Source organism: Felis catus, chromosome F1, assembly GCF_018350175.1.
Source record: "Felis catus isolate Fca126 chromosome F1, F.catus_Fca126_mat1.0, whole genome shotgun sequence".
In the NCBI taxonomy this organism is placed as follows: Eukaryota; Metazoa; Chordata; class Mammalia; order Carnivora; family Felidae; genus Felis; species Felis catus.
The window spans coordinates 34719194-34733592 of record NC_058384.1 but is presented as its reverse complement, the minus strand read 5'-3'; the positions used below and the strand labels follow the sequence as shown (position 1 = coordinate 34733592).

Sequence of the window (14399 nt, the reverse complement as noted above, 5' to 3'; positions counted from 1 at the left end):
TCTCTGGTGAACCCTGACTAATACATACCGCCCCCCCCTCGCCCCCGCAGCCTTTGCCTTCAACCTGGTCTTGGATCTGGTTCAAGGTCTAGGGGACCTGGTTCCCTTTCTGCGATGGCAGGAATTGACTGGGTCCCCCAGCATCCCCTGGGCCTAGAATAGGGCCTTCCTGTAATAGGCCTTAATATGTATTTGTTGCACACTGAATGAGTTCATTTGGAAAACAAGAAAGACCTACCCCCCCCCCCCAAACCAATCAAATAACCATCCAAGGCAGCACAGGCAGTTCCTGACTTATAAATGGGTTGAGTTCCAAAAATTCATTTGAATTAGTTGTCTGAAGCTTTTTCCCATAACAACAAGGATATCAGTGCTGGCATGGCTCCAGGGCTGGCTGCCAAAAACCTATTTAACCCGTAGTATAGATTAAGTACTGTGCATTTGCCATGAAAAATAGTAGAAAACAATACTCTTGCAAGGCTAGTAATTAAAAGAGAAATATGATAGTATTGAATAAAAATAGATGAAATTTTTCATTTTGAACATTGGAGTGTGAGGAAAAATAGGAAAGGATGAGCAAGTAGAGAGAGACTTATGGAAAATCTGGATGGAGTTTCTGAGTGGTTTCGAAGGTTTTAGAAGCCGATGGGGCCGAGTCTTTATTTGATCTAATTTCTGCTCGGAACTCACGGTTATTCTTCCCCTTCCCCGTTTGCTATATAATGAGGCTCCTTCTCATTGGTCTCAATTAAAACCATTAGTTTGTCCACAAAGGTAACAAAAAGAGGAAGTAAAGGCACCCGGGGCTGCAGGAGCAAAGAGAGAGAAAGCCCGCAAACCATTGAGAAAGGGTGTGCACCGAAATGGGAAGGGGCAAAGGAGGCCAGGGTCAGTCAGCCATGAGCCCAGCTCCAAAGCTGTGCGGGGAATGCGGAGCTGCTGACTCTGCAGTGCCCCGCGCCGGTCACCAGGAGGCACTGTTGTGCTGTCCTCACCCACGGCCGGGGGTGAGGTGCCTTTGAGGAGTAGGTGGGGAAAAGAGGGAGGGAGAGCATGTGGTGGACCTTTCCAAGCTGAGTGTTCCTCCTGCAAAGGCATTCTCCAGTTCTAAAGATGGAGATGAGTGTTGCAGACCAAAAAACGCCCAACATCCAGAGTGGGGAGTGTGGACTGTGGGAGACTCACGGGGAAGTTGAGCCCAGGACTGACCCTTCTGGACCAGCATTACAGGGCCGGCGGCAGGAAGGCAGGGGGCAAGTTTCAAAAAGAGCCATTGGGAGCAAAGTTCCTGAAGCAAGAGGGGGCCCGGTGAGTTCTGGGAAGGGAAATAACCCTGCGACATGGACTTTGTGAAATAAAGCAACATAAATGGGGATGTGAGGATAGAGAGGTCTTGTCGGTTTTTTTTTTTTTAACGTGGGGAGGGAGGAACAAGACGATGAATTCTTTGGTAAAAACCAAAAAGCTTTTGATTTTGAAGTTTTTTCAGATTTGCAGAAAAGTTGCAAAGATAGTACAGAGTTCCACGTACCCTTCACCCAGCTTCCCCTAATGTTAACCTCTTACACAATCACGGCACATGTATCCAAACTAAGAGATTAACACCGGTACAATGCTAGTATGGAAACGAGATTTTATTCCACTTTCGCCAGCTTTCCCACTGAGCGTCTTCCGTTCCGGGATCGTGCCGAGGATACCGTGTTCCATTCAGTCCTCCGTCTTCTCCAGCCTGTGTCCATTTCTCAGCTTTCCCCCATGTTTTTGGTTTTTAGGAAGAATACCACAGGGGAGAAGTATCCTTCCCATTGAATTATATCAGGAGGCACATGATCTCACTATGACTTATTACTGGGGACACGAGCTCTTGAAGGCTCGCTCTCTCTCTTTCAGCCTAAGTTTCCAGAATAATGTAGTATTCCTGCCTCTACGTACCTTAGTATCCAGATGGACTGGAAAATCTTTCCTGCCCCTGGGAAACTGCGTGCTTTATCCTCTGTGGATAATTGATCATCAGGATTTTCTGTTGAAACATCACTAGCTCACTCTTCCCATACTTTGTTAGAAGCGGGTCACTAAGTCCATACCCAAGGAGATGGAAGTGAAGCTCCACCTTCTGGAGGAAAGAGCAACGAAGGATTTTTGGAGATGTGGCAAAAAACCACCAGGTAATAATGCCCATTTGGGGGGGAGGTGATTTGAAGCTATGCGAATATTCTATTTCGATGAGTTCATGATTAGGAATGTTGACTCGCTGTAACTGTAGGACAGAGGACGTACTTAGGAGAGAGCTAGAGACATAGGATGAGGGCTCTCGGGTCGCTAAGACTGGGGATTTGTGTGTGAGAGCCAGAGAAGGTCATTCTTTTGTGTGTGGTCAGCCCCCAGCGCCTTGTTGCCAGGGCTGGGAGTAGCTGAGTGTTGAGAACCTGGATGGGGCCTCTACAGACGTGGTCATAATAGTGGTGGAAATGGTGGGGTGCAGGCGTGGGAGGAGAAAGGTGCAATCAGCATGAATTCCTAGTAATGGATCCATCTTTTGCAGGGGAGAGGGTTCAGGAACCCACCCGGCTGCAAGAATTCAGTCCCTCTTGTCTCCTGGCCCTTCCTGTCGGCCCTGGGATGGACAGGAGTGGAGGAGATGGCCTCCAGCTTCTTTGAGGGCCTTCCCTCTGAGTTGTGTGACAGCAGCCTGCTTCCCGGTCTGCTCGGGAGCTGTGGGTAACCTCCTCTTTAAGGCTGCAGCCTGACACAGCCCAGCTTGCCGGTCCACTGATTGTCGTCGAATCTCGATCAACCTCCCCTGCCCCACCATCTCCCCAGATCTGGGGACAATGTGTAACTGGGACTCCTTTTAGCTCTGCTGATATGCAGATAGCAGCAATGCACCAATATGGGAGCTGGTGTCCTAGTATCAGGACCCTTGAGGTTTTGCCCCTTCTGTTTTTTCCTTCACAACCTGGCTTTAAAGACGGTTGCCTGGATTAGGGAGCTGTTTGTTCCTGCAGAGCTGGGGTTTGGATCAGCTGCAGGGTGCCTCATGGGCTGGTTGGGACCTCCTTTCTCTTTTACTCAGTCATCTCTGTCACTGTCCAGCCATTGAGAGACAGGCTGGCTTGGTGGGGTTCAAAGAGCATTATCCCAGAATATCTCCCAGGATTGATCAAGCCTGGATCCTGATGTCCTGGCTTGAATCACTTGTTGCTTTAGGTACACAGCCAGTTCTCACCACGTGTATGTGTGTGTGTACATGTGTGCACACGAGCACATGGGCGTTAAATGAAGTGTCTCTTTCGCATCTTCAGCCTGTCTTTGATTTATTTGATTTCATGGATCTGTGAGCCGGTCTATCTCACCTCTTTCAAAAAGCCTTCCTGGATTAACTTTACATCAACCCAATTTTAATTTAGCTAATTTAACCTCAGTTCTGTGCTATCTCTGTAAATTTAAATGTGAACGTTCAGCGTCTTCTTGTAGAATGTAAGCTCCTTGAGGGTATCTCCTGCCTCCCTAAGTCTGTATTATTGCTAGGCAGGCTAAAAGATGAAAATGGAAGTTCTTTGACCAAAAAGACAAAACGGAAGTTCTTTCATCATATATGGTCTCTAGTGACTTGTGACTCAGCCTGTCCTCTGGAATGGTTGAAGACCTGGATCAAACTTCCAGGAACCTGGGGATGTCACGTCCATTCTCCTGCTTGTGTGCATGTGCGTGCATGTGTGTGTGCCTGTGCGTGTGTGTGTGTGTGTGTGTGTGTGTGTGTGTTTGTAAATGCCTCTTATTCCAACCTTGTGGCTAGGCCTCTCTAGTTCCCAAAATAACTTACCAAGAGGGTTCAAAGAATTGCCCCTACCCTGAGGCAGCAAGCCCTCCTTGTCCCCGCGGAGAAAGGGCCCAGTGCTTAGAATAATGAAAACGCGGACACCTTCCATCCGTCAAGAAGTGGGGAAGCATGCTATTTCTATCCGGGTCTTTTATTCTTCTCCTTGTCTCCTTATTTGCATTCAGTGAGGAGGTGACACATTCTAGAACATAACCTCCCGTTTTCATTCCAGGAACCTAATTGTTATTTCTGTGTTTGTGAAAGATAAAGGATTAGCAAGAATGCTTTGCATTAAGGTGCCATTTGTAAATGCTTTAATTATTTATGAAATTATCCCACATTTTATAGCATGGGAGATAATAACTTAAATTGATGTATTAAACATGCACAATCATTATTTTAACAATATTAAATGCACCTCTGTAGAATAATCATTTCATAAATACGAAGAAAGCATTCAGAAGTGGCACCTTAATTTAAGACATTACAGGATTCGTGACACCCAAATCCACGACCCTTTTTCTTGAAGACAGATGGAGTTTCTTATCTGGCTGCAGTGTTCCTCTTTCGTGAAGTGAAAATGAATTCTTAAATTAAAAAATATATTATCGAGGTAATTTTGGCAATGTGATGAAGCAATGGGAGAGGAGATAAGCAGAATTTCCAGGGACCAGAACAAATTGGACAAACCTTATCTGTGCTTGTCTCTAGCCTCCCCACGCCCAGGGTACTGGAGGAGTCATCCGGTCTCTGGGTATCTTGCAGGGTCCTGGGGAGGAGGTAAGAACGGGCTAATGGTGGAGACAGTTGCATGATTCCCCTCTAATGCCAGGGCTTGGGGGGGGGGGGGCTGTTTTGAGCAAGAGAAACCCTAAGATAGAAGATCCATTTTGCACAGCGGTAGATCTCGGCAGTGAGGGGATATAAATCTAAATCCCAGCCTGTTATTTGTGGGAAGCTAGTCTATTTTTTCACCGGGTTAGCGGATCCAAGGCAAATAAGCCAGTCTCCCTGGCAGCGCAGCGCCACTGTCTTTTGCTGGTGGTGCCCTCTGCTGGCCACTGCCAGAATTTCAACACCACATCTTCCACCTCTCCACCAGGAAGGAGCTTTCTAGGCTCTGTGCCTGTGCCCTGTGCTAAATGTTTTGTTAACATGGTCTCATTCAATTTTTGCAACAATCACTGGATGACAAGACTGAGCCTCAGTGAGTTTAAGTGCAGGCCCAACCTCTTAACCACTGGACTCTCCTGAGTTAGCAGGCTAGGCCTTGAGTAGCTCGTTCTCCAGTCCTGGGCCCAGGGAGGAGTGCAAATCTGCTCTGCGCTTAACGACCATGCTCCACAGCCTTAATGGGCTTATTTGGAAGTGCCCCTCAGACTCCAGCTTAAACCTAGCAATCTCTCAAGTGCAAGTCCTTTGAGGGTGCACTGGGTCTTTGAAATGTATAGTATTTATTCTAAGATCTCGTCGTGGCCCCTGTGCATTCAAATACTGGAAGTTACACCAGCTCTTCTTTCTTTCTCACCTCATACCCAGGAAAATCTGTTGGCCTCACCTTCAAAATATATCCAGAATCCGGCTTCTTGTTTTTGTTGAAGGTTTATTTATTTTTGAGAGAGAGAGAGGGAGCGTGCCCGTGCGCGCGCGCGCGCGCGCATGCACTCACACACGTGGGTGGGGGAGGGGCAGAGAGAGAGTGGGGAACAGAGGCGCTGAAGCAGGTTCTGTGCTGACAGCAGACGGCCTGATGCGGAGCTCGAACTCGCAAACCATGAGATCATGACCTGAGCCAAAGTGGGCCGCTTAACCGACTGAGCCACCCAGGCGCCCCGATCCAGCTTCTTTTTAACCGCTTCCACCATTACCATCTTGGTCTAAGGCCTGCCATTGCTTACTGGTGTTACGGCGACAGCCTCCTGATGGACTTCTATAGCAGTCAGAACGAGTCTATGAGGACACAAATCAGAGTTGTGTTCTTTCTCCTTCTCATTCCAGGTAAAAGTCAAACGGTCTCCCAGTGATCTATAGAGCCTTACAAGGCTTGGTGTCTGGCCATAGTTTCCACCTCTCTCCTGCCCTTCCCTTTTGCTCACTCTGCTCCAGCCGATGGGCCTCTGTGGAATTCCTTGAATATGTGAGCCAAGCTCAGCCTCTGAGCCCTTGCACTGGCCGATCCCTTTGTCTGGAATGCCCTTCCCCCAGATATCCTCATAATTTGCTTCCACACCCCCTTCCCACTTGGCTCAAATGCCACCAACTTAGTGAAGCCCACCCTGATCACCATATTTAAGATGGCCACCCCCCACACCTCCCCGCCAATCTTCCTTCCCTGTTTTGCCTACCTCCATCCATTTCTAGTATGTTCTATAACGTGCTTACTTAGTATGTTTATTGTTTATCTCTCCACTCGAATGCAAGTTTCCTGAGGGCAAGTGTTCGGTTGTTGGCATCTGCCCATTTCCCAGCCATCCGGAAAGTGTCTGGCATGCTGTAGGTACTTAACAAATACTTGTTAAATGCACAATGTTGCTTTCTTGTCCCCAGTGGGTGGAAGACAGAGTCACCAACTGTCCTGGTTTGCCCAGTACTGACCGGGATTTAGCACTGAAAGTCCAGCAGCTTGGAAAACCCCTTAGTCCCGGGCGAATAGGGACAGTTGGTCCCCTGGATGACAGGCAAGGAGAGTATCAAGAAGAAGGGACAGCTGTCCCCAGGAGCCAGTCAGGTCTTCCCCCCGCCTGGGAGTCTGGAGGGGGCGCCTGTCCTCACCACATCACTGGAGGATGGCTCTGTCTCAGAAAAAGCCTTTAGAGTTATTGAAATTGCAGCTTATTAAGAAGAAGAAAGTGAGTTTCTATTTCCCTGTAAGTGGCACAAGAGTAGAAAAACGATAGTGTAATGATGTTCCAGTGGAACAATTATTTTCCTGAGACGGAGGAACATAAAATATCACTTTGATTACACTCTCTGCCTTCTTACCCCACGCCCTCCGGCTGAGTTCAGTGGCCAATAAATCTTCCTCGAGCCTCCCTGACCTGTGGTTGCCGCCTCCGCAGGGACTCGCTGGCTGGCTGGGTCCTCACTTTCCCCACCGACCCCTGCTTCTCCTGACTGTGCTTTAGGGTGATTGATCGGGGCCAGAGCCGAGGGCAGAGGTGAAGGGAGACTGAGGCAGAGGAAACGGGGCGGGGGGGCAGCTGGGACGCTCAGGACATGACCTTGAACCAGAGATGAAGGCTTGCCCTGGGGCAGGGCAGGGGCTGTGGCAGAGAAATGGAGAGAGGAGCGGAGATGAGAAAGCGCTTTTAAAGCCCTCCTCGTTAGGATTGTGCGGGAATCAGGCAACGGAGAAAGTTGGGTCAGAGGTTGAGGGTGGGTCTGGACGAGCAGAAACCACAGGTGGGCTCGTCCGTGCGGCCAGCTCGGGAGGTGTACGTGCAGACCTTTCTCCCTCTTTCTGCAAAGCCTCAGTATTTACTCGCGTTGTTTGGTCTCTGAGTCTGCCTGACTGAGTCCGCTTGCGTGGCCGTGGCGGAACACCCCAGACTGGGGGCTGAAATAACACACTTGTATTTCTCACAGTTCTGGACGCTGGAAGTCCGAGATCAAAGTGCCGGTGAGAGCCCTTCCTGGCTTCCAGATGGCCTTCTTGCTGTGTCCTCACAAGGGAGAGGGGTGGAGGGGAAGGAGAGGGAACGTGCGTTCTGGTGTCTCTTCCTCTTCTCATAAATGCACCAACCCTGTTGGATTAGGGCATCCCGCCCATGACCTCATTTAACCTTTATCACCTCCTCACAGCCCGGTCTCCAAATACAGTCTCATTTGGAGTGAGGACTTCAACACACGAATTTGGGAGGTGTGGAAGGGACAGGAGAATACACACGTCCAGGGTACAACATTACCTTGGGTGATTTCCTCTTGGCTCCCGGGTTGTCAGTCACTTTCAGCCTGAGGATTATATCTTGTCCCCAGATATTTAAAGCAGTGGTTCTCAAAGCGTGGTCCTTGGACCAACAACATCAGCATCCCCTGGGAACTACTCAGAAATACAGATTCTCAGCGCTCCCCCCACCCCTAGACCTCCTGAATCAAGGACTCCAGCACTCTGTGTGTGTGTGTGTGTGTGTGTGTGTGTTTAAATGTTTATTTTTCAGAGAGAGAGATGGAGTGTGAGTGGGAAAGGGGCAGAGAGAGAGAGAGGAAGAACAGACAGAATCCAAAGCAGTCTCCAGGTTCTTAGCTGCCAGCACAGAGCCCATCACAGGGCTAGAACTCACAAACCACGAGATCATGACCTGAGCCGAAGCCGGATGCTTAACGGGCTGAGCCACCCAGGCGCCCTCCGCAGTCTGTGTTTTAACAAGCCCTCTGCGCAATTCCGTGCAAGGCAGAGTTGGAGAACAGTGTAGGGCCCTGTACCCAGGATCACAAGTTGGTTCTCTGCCCCTGGCCAGGCCTCTTTTATCACCCGTATTTCTGGACCTAAGCCGGACCCTCATCAGGGCGTCCACGACCCACGTCTGATCTCAGCCAGGTACCCTCGCTGCTGGCGGAGCCTTGCCTAACCTGTGTTTTGATCTCCTTCCCTAGCACCCAGGTCTTGTACATCACTGGGTCCTTGTTTTAATTTCTGTCCCTGAACTTAGATGCTCAAGCCAGGGCCCTCCTACTGACTTCCAGGCCTTACTGCTGGCTTTTACTCCTGCTTTTCCTGACTTATTCTGAGTTTGGCCTCCTGGGAGTTGTCCACCTGGGACTTCCTTCCTCTGTGTTTCCTGAAGACCTGGGCCGAGAGCTGCTGCCATCCCCTCCACACCCCCCCCCCCCCGCCCCGGCATCCACACCAGCCCCAGGCCTCACGGGGCTGGCCCACCCCCGGGGCAGTCCTGGCCGCAAGTCCACTCACCTCTTAGCCCGCCCACCAGCTGCGTTATTCTTCCGGGCTGGATCATGTCGTGGGCCGGGACGGGCCCCAGGTTGTTCCCGGGGTGATGCTGGCACTGGGAATGCAGCATTGCGCAACTCCACGTTGCTGTGGCCACGGAGGGGTGGGCCGAGGTATTGGCCGGGCTCCCAAGTCCTTAGGAGTAAGGACAGGTGGTGGGGTTTTATTTCATTGTCATCAATTATAGGGGTCCTTCAGCAATTGCTGGCTGGGAATGAGAGGGATGAAGAAGCCTATGGTTTTTGTCCTAATTTGTTTGGTTTGGGGCTGGACCCCAAGCTCGGGAACCACAGTAATTAGCCCAGCTGCAGAATTGGGCAAATGTAGCACACGGCTGTCGCTGCTCCAAGGGGCGGGGCTGGCACCAGACCCCTTGGCTCTGACAAGGCCTTTTGTCAGCTGGGGGTGGGCTGTGATTGCAGCAGCGGATGTGGAGGGGGCCGGGGCTCTGCGTTCCCAGCCTCCCCTCCCTGCTCCCTCTCCCCCACCCCTTTTGGCTTGTGGAGCCGGCCCCCCCCCCTTTGCTGAGTCTGGGGGTGGGGATTAGGGAGGGAGACGACCCTGGGGTTGGGGGGCAGAGGAGAAGGGGCGGCCCAGCCTCTGAGCATCATGGAGGCTCATTTGATGGAGGAGTTGGCGTCTGGCGCTGGATGAGCAGGAGAGAGCTAAGAGAAGGGGCATTGCAGCCACGTGCACATGGAGGCCGTGCAGAGGCCCGGAGCTCTGGGAGAGGGTGTCTGCAACTTGCCGAGGCGACCAGAAGGGCCAAAAGATGGCTCGCCATGCAGAGCCCTGGTGGGAGAAGGGGAGGCAAGAGTCAGAGAAGCGAGGGGGGTGCTGGGCTACGGAGAGGGGCTCCACGTCAAGCACTGGCAGGGCTGGGCCAGGGAGCTCCCATCGTGGAGACTGCCACTTTCACCCGGAAGCGCATTCACGTGGCCTGTCCACGCGCCTACGGGCTGTTGGGAGATGTGTTCGCTGACACGCGTCCCTCGGCTTTCCTGGAGCCCCAGGGCCTCTGGCGGGGCTTCCCCCCACCCTGGCTTTCCTTCTGTCCCCCCGAAGTCCTACTCGACAGGCCGCATCCTCAACTTTCCAGTGTGAATGGTTAACGCCTTCAGGCTCTTGACCTCTGTGTGCTGCAGAGTGTCCAGAAGCTGTGACCTTACGCTGACCCCCGTTCTTTGCCTTTAATTGTAGAAGGAGATAAGAGTGGGAGGGATTTAGGGCGGAGACATTGGGAAGAAAGTCTTACTCATCAAAGTAGGTGAGGAATGGAAAAAGTGGGGGTTATCTCAACAGTCGACTCCAGAGCTGTGATAGCTGACCTCTCCAGAGGCTGTGGAGGAGGCCAGCAACCAGAGACGTCTCGGGTTCTCTGAGCAGACTTAAAGCCAGATGCCTACCTGGGAGCTAAAGACTCACCAGCTGCCATTTTCTTCCATAGCTGAGTTGTCTTCCTTGTAGTATGCCCGGAGGGTCAGCCCTCCTAGTACCACAAGCGAGCGCAGGGCCATTAAGCGAGGAGTAGGGGAGAGGGGACGCTCGGCCTCTGCTTATCTTTGGCCAGATGCCCCTCGACCTCGCCCATGTAGAGTTCTCTTGGACCTACCTCCTTCCTTTGTCTGTCAGCAAGACTGGAGGACGTAGCCTTTCACGAACCCATGGCAAATGACAGCCGTTGGCTTCTTCTCTTGCTCTTGCCACTCCCAAAGATTCTGGGTGGGCAAGGAAGAGGCAGGGAAAGGATGAAAAGGCCCGTATCCTGAGAGATGGTCAGTGTAGGGAGAGGCCAAGGGAGAAATGAGGTGAGTTAGGGCGGGAGCCCAACGCTAGGTTTTAGGGATGGTGGCCCAAAGCCAGGGCCCAGGTTTGGGGTGAGAAAAGTTTGGAGGGGCGTTTTCCTCAGGCTGGGTCCCCTATAGATGGGCTACAAACCAGAAGGCCACCGACTCTGCTGTGCTGGTGGGGTGGCCTCGATATGTCTGTCGGTACAGTTTCATCCTAAGGACCTGATGTCCTCCTTGTGAGCCTCATTGTCCTGCCTCTATTTCTGTTTCCCCTCCAGAGTGAACTTTGGTTGAGTAGCAGTGATGTCCATTTTGCTCATCCTTGTGTCCTCTGGGCCTAGAACTTAGCAGGAAGTCTCTAACATTGGTTACATGAATTTGCCCATGAGAGAGAGATGGCTGCTGGGCCCGGAGCTGGGCGTGGTGGCATTCAGACATTTCTGCTGTGGGCTCTCCCATCTAGTTTCCTTCTCTTCTTGTACGTCCTCCCTTCTTCATACTCTAGTGCTGTCAGCTTTTCTTTTCTCATTTTCTCTGTATCCTCTCCATAAACTCGACCCGGTCCCTGGCTGTTATAACCATATGGGCAGATGTATTTGCAGCGTGCCTTCTCAATAGGGACTTCCCTGAAAGCCCAGTCCCCGTGTGAAAACATGGAGCCAGGGTCCCACTGTGCACTCCTCTCAGGGTCCTTCCAAGGATCCACCTGTCACTTCTCTCTCCAAGGCATTCGGATGAGTCACACTTCATCCAGCCGGGCTGGGCAGGCCCAGAATATGACTTGGTTAGGTTACTCTGACCACACGTCATATCCCAAGGTCCCACTCGACCTGTTGGTGTCACACTCCTTTAGAAGAGCGGAAGCCTTTCACACACCACCATCAGAAATAGACTTCGTCCTCCCGATGCAACTGACTAGGTATTGGAGCTCGGCTCCCAGAAGATTTATCAGACAAGGCAGCACTGTGAGAAAATACAGACAATTAGAGGTTGGTGCCTTTTAGAGAAGACGCTAATTTGTAGCACAGACAATAGGAATTTTTGAGGAGGGATCAACGCGATGAGAAGGCAAGTGTCAGAATGACGTCAATGAGTTGGGCAAAAGTCGACTTCTAGAGAATATCTGGAAATCGCTAAATAGTTACCTTAGCTGTCTATACCTTCTATCTCAACATCTGCTGCCATGGAAAACAATAACCAATATGGATGATGAAGAAGCCAGAAATTTTGCGATATTCTCATCCATCAAAGAAATTGCTCCACACGCTGGTGTCCAGCCCGTAATGTCCCTTTAAATGAACCAGGCTTGGGAATCTTTATGATGGCCCCCAGAGGTCCCTGCCTCTTGGTTTTCACCTCCTTGTATAATCCCTTCCCCTTTGGCATGGGCTGGATTCTTGATTTGCCTCTAATGAATAGAACATGTCACTTCCAAGATTAGGTTATAAAAAGACTGTGATCTTCATCTTGGGGGTTTGCTGTCTCCTAATTTAATCTCTCAGTTTCTGGTTTCTGTCTCTCTCTCTCTCTTTCTCCAGTCATCAGCGACCATGTTTTGCGGATGCTTAGGCAGCCTATGGAGAGGCCCATGGGAGGAGGAATTGAGGCCTGCCAGCAACCACAGGAGGGAGCTTAGAAGTGGATCCTCCCCACTGTCCTAAGAAAGCCTTTAGAGGAAGCCACAGCTCGGGTCTTCAGCTTGACTCCAACCTCGTAAGAGGCTTTGAACCCCAGTCATCTGGCTAAGACATGCTCGGATTCATGATGCACAGAAACTCTGAGACAGCAAATGTTTGCTGTTTTAGGCTACTGAGTTTTGGGGTTTCTTGTTACACGGAGCGATAGATAACTAATAAACCTGTATATCACCAATCCTTGATCTCGGGGATTCCTTCAGACTCCCTCATTCACCACTGTCTCCACTCACCATTCTCTAGCACCTTGACTCTAGCTCCCTAACCCCCTAACCTCTCATTTTGACCCTTTCTGTCTTTGGCCTCTTGCCTGGCTTCTTGGGTTGATGGTCAGGTCTTGGCCTTATCATGTAACTTTGACCTTGGTTCTTCTCCAGACACAGCGTTGAGGATCTGCCTTCTGGCACCATGCTTTATAATCTTGTGGAAGAAACTATAAACTCCTAAACTCTGCTCTGGCCAGGCTCACCTCTCACCTGCTCCAGGTCTATGCAGAAGCAGGATCAGAAAACCAGCTTGACTTAGTAGAACAGGAAAGCTTAACCAGACACTCTGGAAAGATTTTCAGTGAAGGCTGAAACAACCTTCTTATCATGAGAAAATCCATACATTGTAGCCCTTCGTCCCCATTCTGCTAGCGTTCCTATCAATCCGGACTTTCCTGCATTTGTTAGCTGATGGATGGCAAATGACTGGTCCATTGCTTTGTAAAAACAAGATGTTGTTTTCAGATATTTATCTTTCCCCCCTCTCCCTCCCTCCTCCGCTTCCCTGAAAAGCTTTCATTTGTCAAGTCTAGTCGGTATTTCATTCATTATTATTATTATCTTTGAAATTTAGACGTTAAAACGATCGGGTCTGGGTTCCATTATGGGGCTCTGGTGACTTAGGGTAAATATGTAAATATGCTCTGAGACTGAGAGAGTCTGTGGCTACTTTTTCTCAGTCACCCTGCTTTCATGATAGCTCAGGCCTCCGAGGAAACCCACGGCTGACTCAGCGTTGGGTACAGAACCAGAATTTGATCCACATCCACTGGATTGCCTATGATAGATACTAGTGATTCAAAATAAATTCGACGTGGGGTGCCTGGGTGGCTCAGTCCGTTGAGCATCCAACTCTTGATTTCAGCTCAGGTCGTGATCTCACAGTTCTTGGGATCAAGCCCTGTGCTGATGGCACAGAACCTGCCTGAGATTCTCTCTCTCTGCTCCCTCCCCCCCCCACACATACACACACACACACACACAGAGTCTCTCTCTCTCTCTCTCAAAATAACATTTAACATTAAAAAAAATAATAAATTTGACATTTCTATGGGGGTTGGGGGACACCTAGCCTAGGTTGGAAGTTCCTCACCTCTTGTCATCAAGGACATAGTATACTAATAGATAGAAATGCCTGGTAACAAGACGTAAGTGCCTTGCCCAGAGAAGATGCATGGTGTTTGATGAGAGGGTGAACAAAGATTGTTAAAGCCCACTGAGGACTTGTCTGGCCCCTCTTCCCACTCCCCCTGGATGATTTCATCTGTGGCCACACAGGACCCGAATGCACCTTATGTCTTTCACTCAGAGCAGCTTCTCATCCTCTCTTTCCCATCTTCTAACATCCCTCCACGTTGCTCAAGCCAGAAAACCCGGGGTCGGATGTGACTCCTCCCACTTCCTGACGCAGCCCCCCCCCCCCCCCCCCGGTGTTCAGTCGCTGACCACATACCTGTTGAATGGAGCCGCTCCTGTCCCTCCTGCACTGTCCCTAACTGGTCCTTTGCTTCCAGGATAGACTGTGGCCAGGTAATCTCCACATTCCTGCCAGACACATGAACACCAAACGCAGTTCTGGTCACAGCACTTTCTGTTGAAAATGATTCCGGGGCGCCTGGGTGGCGCAGTCGGTTAAGCGTCCGACTTCAGCCAGGTCACGATCTCGCGGTCCGTGAGTTCGAGCCCCGCGTCGGGCTCTGGGCTGATGGCTCAGAGCCTGGAGCCTGTTTCCGATTCTGTGTCTCCCTCTCTCTCTGCCCCTCCCCCGTTCATGCTCTGTCCCTCTCTGTCCCCAAAATAAATAAACGTTGAAAAAAAAATCTTAAAAAAAAAAAGAAAATGATTCCAAGATGTTTCAGTTGCCCTTGGGTAAGCTGCGCC

At 50.6% G+C, this 14399-nt stretch overlaps 2 long non-coding RNA genes across 2 annotated transcripts in view; one reads left to right on the top strand and one right to left on the bottom strand.

Annotated features, from left to right (window-relative positions):
* LOC109495670 overlaps window positions 1-13336 on the top strand; it is a 34833-nt gene extending 21497 nt beyond the window's left edge. Inside the window, exon 4 of the long non-coding RNA XR_006591784.1 lies at window positions 12097-13336. This is a non-coding gene — a long non-coding RNA (uncharacterized LOC109495670). The remainder of the gene's footprint in view (window positions 1-12096) is intronic.
* On the bottom strand, window positions 5548-14172 carry LOC111558374. The gene is made up of 7 exons (XR_006591783.1): window positions 13972-14172; window positions 10381-11521; window positions 9840-9956; window positions 8730-9560; window positions 6203-6320; window positions 5719-5770; window positions 5548-5607 (listed from the first exon to the last, which is right to left on the bottom strand). It is a non-coding gene; the product is annotated as an uncharacterized LOC111558374 (long non-coding RNA).
* Between the last annotated feature and the right edge of the window lie 227 nt (window positions 14173-14399).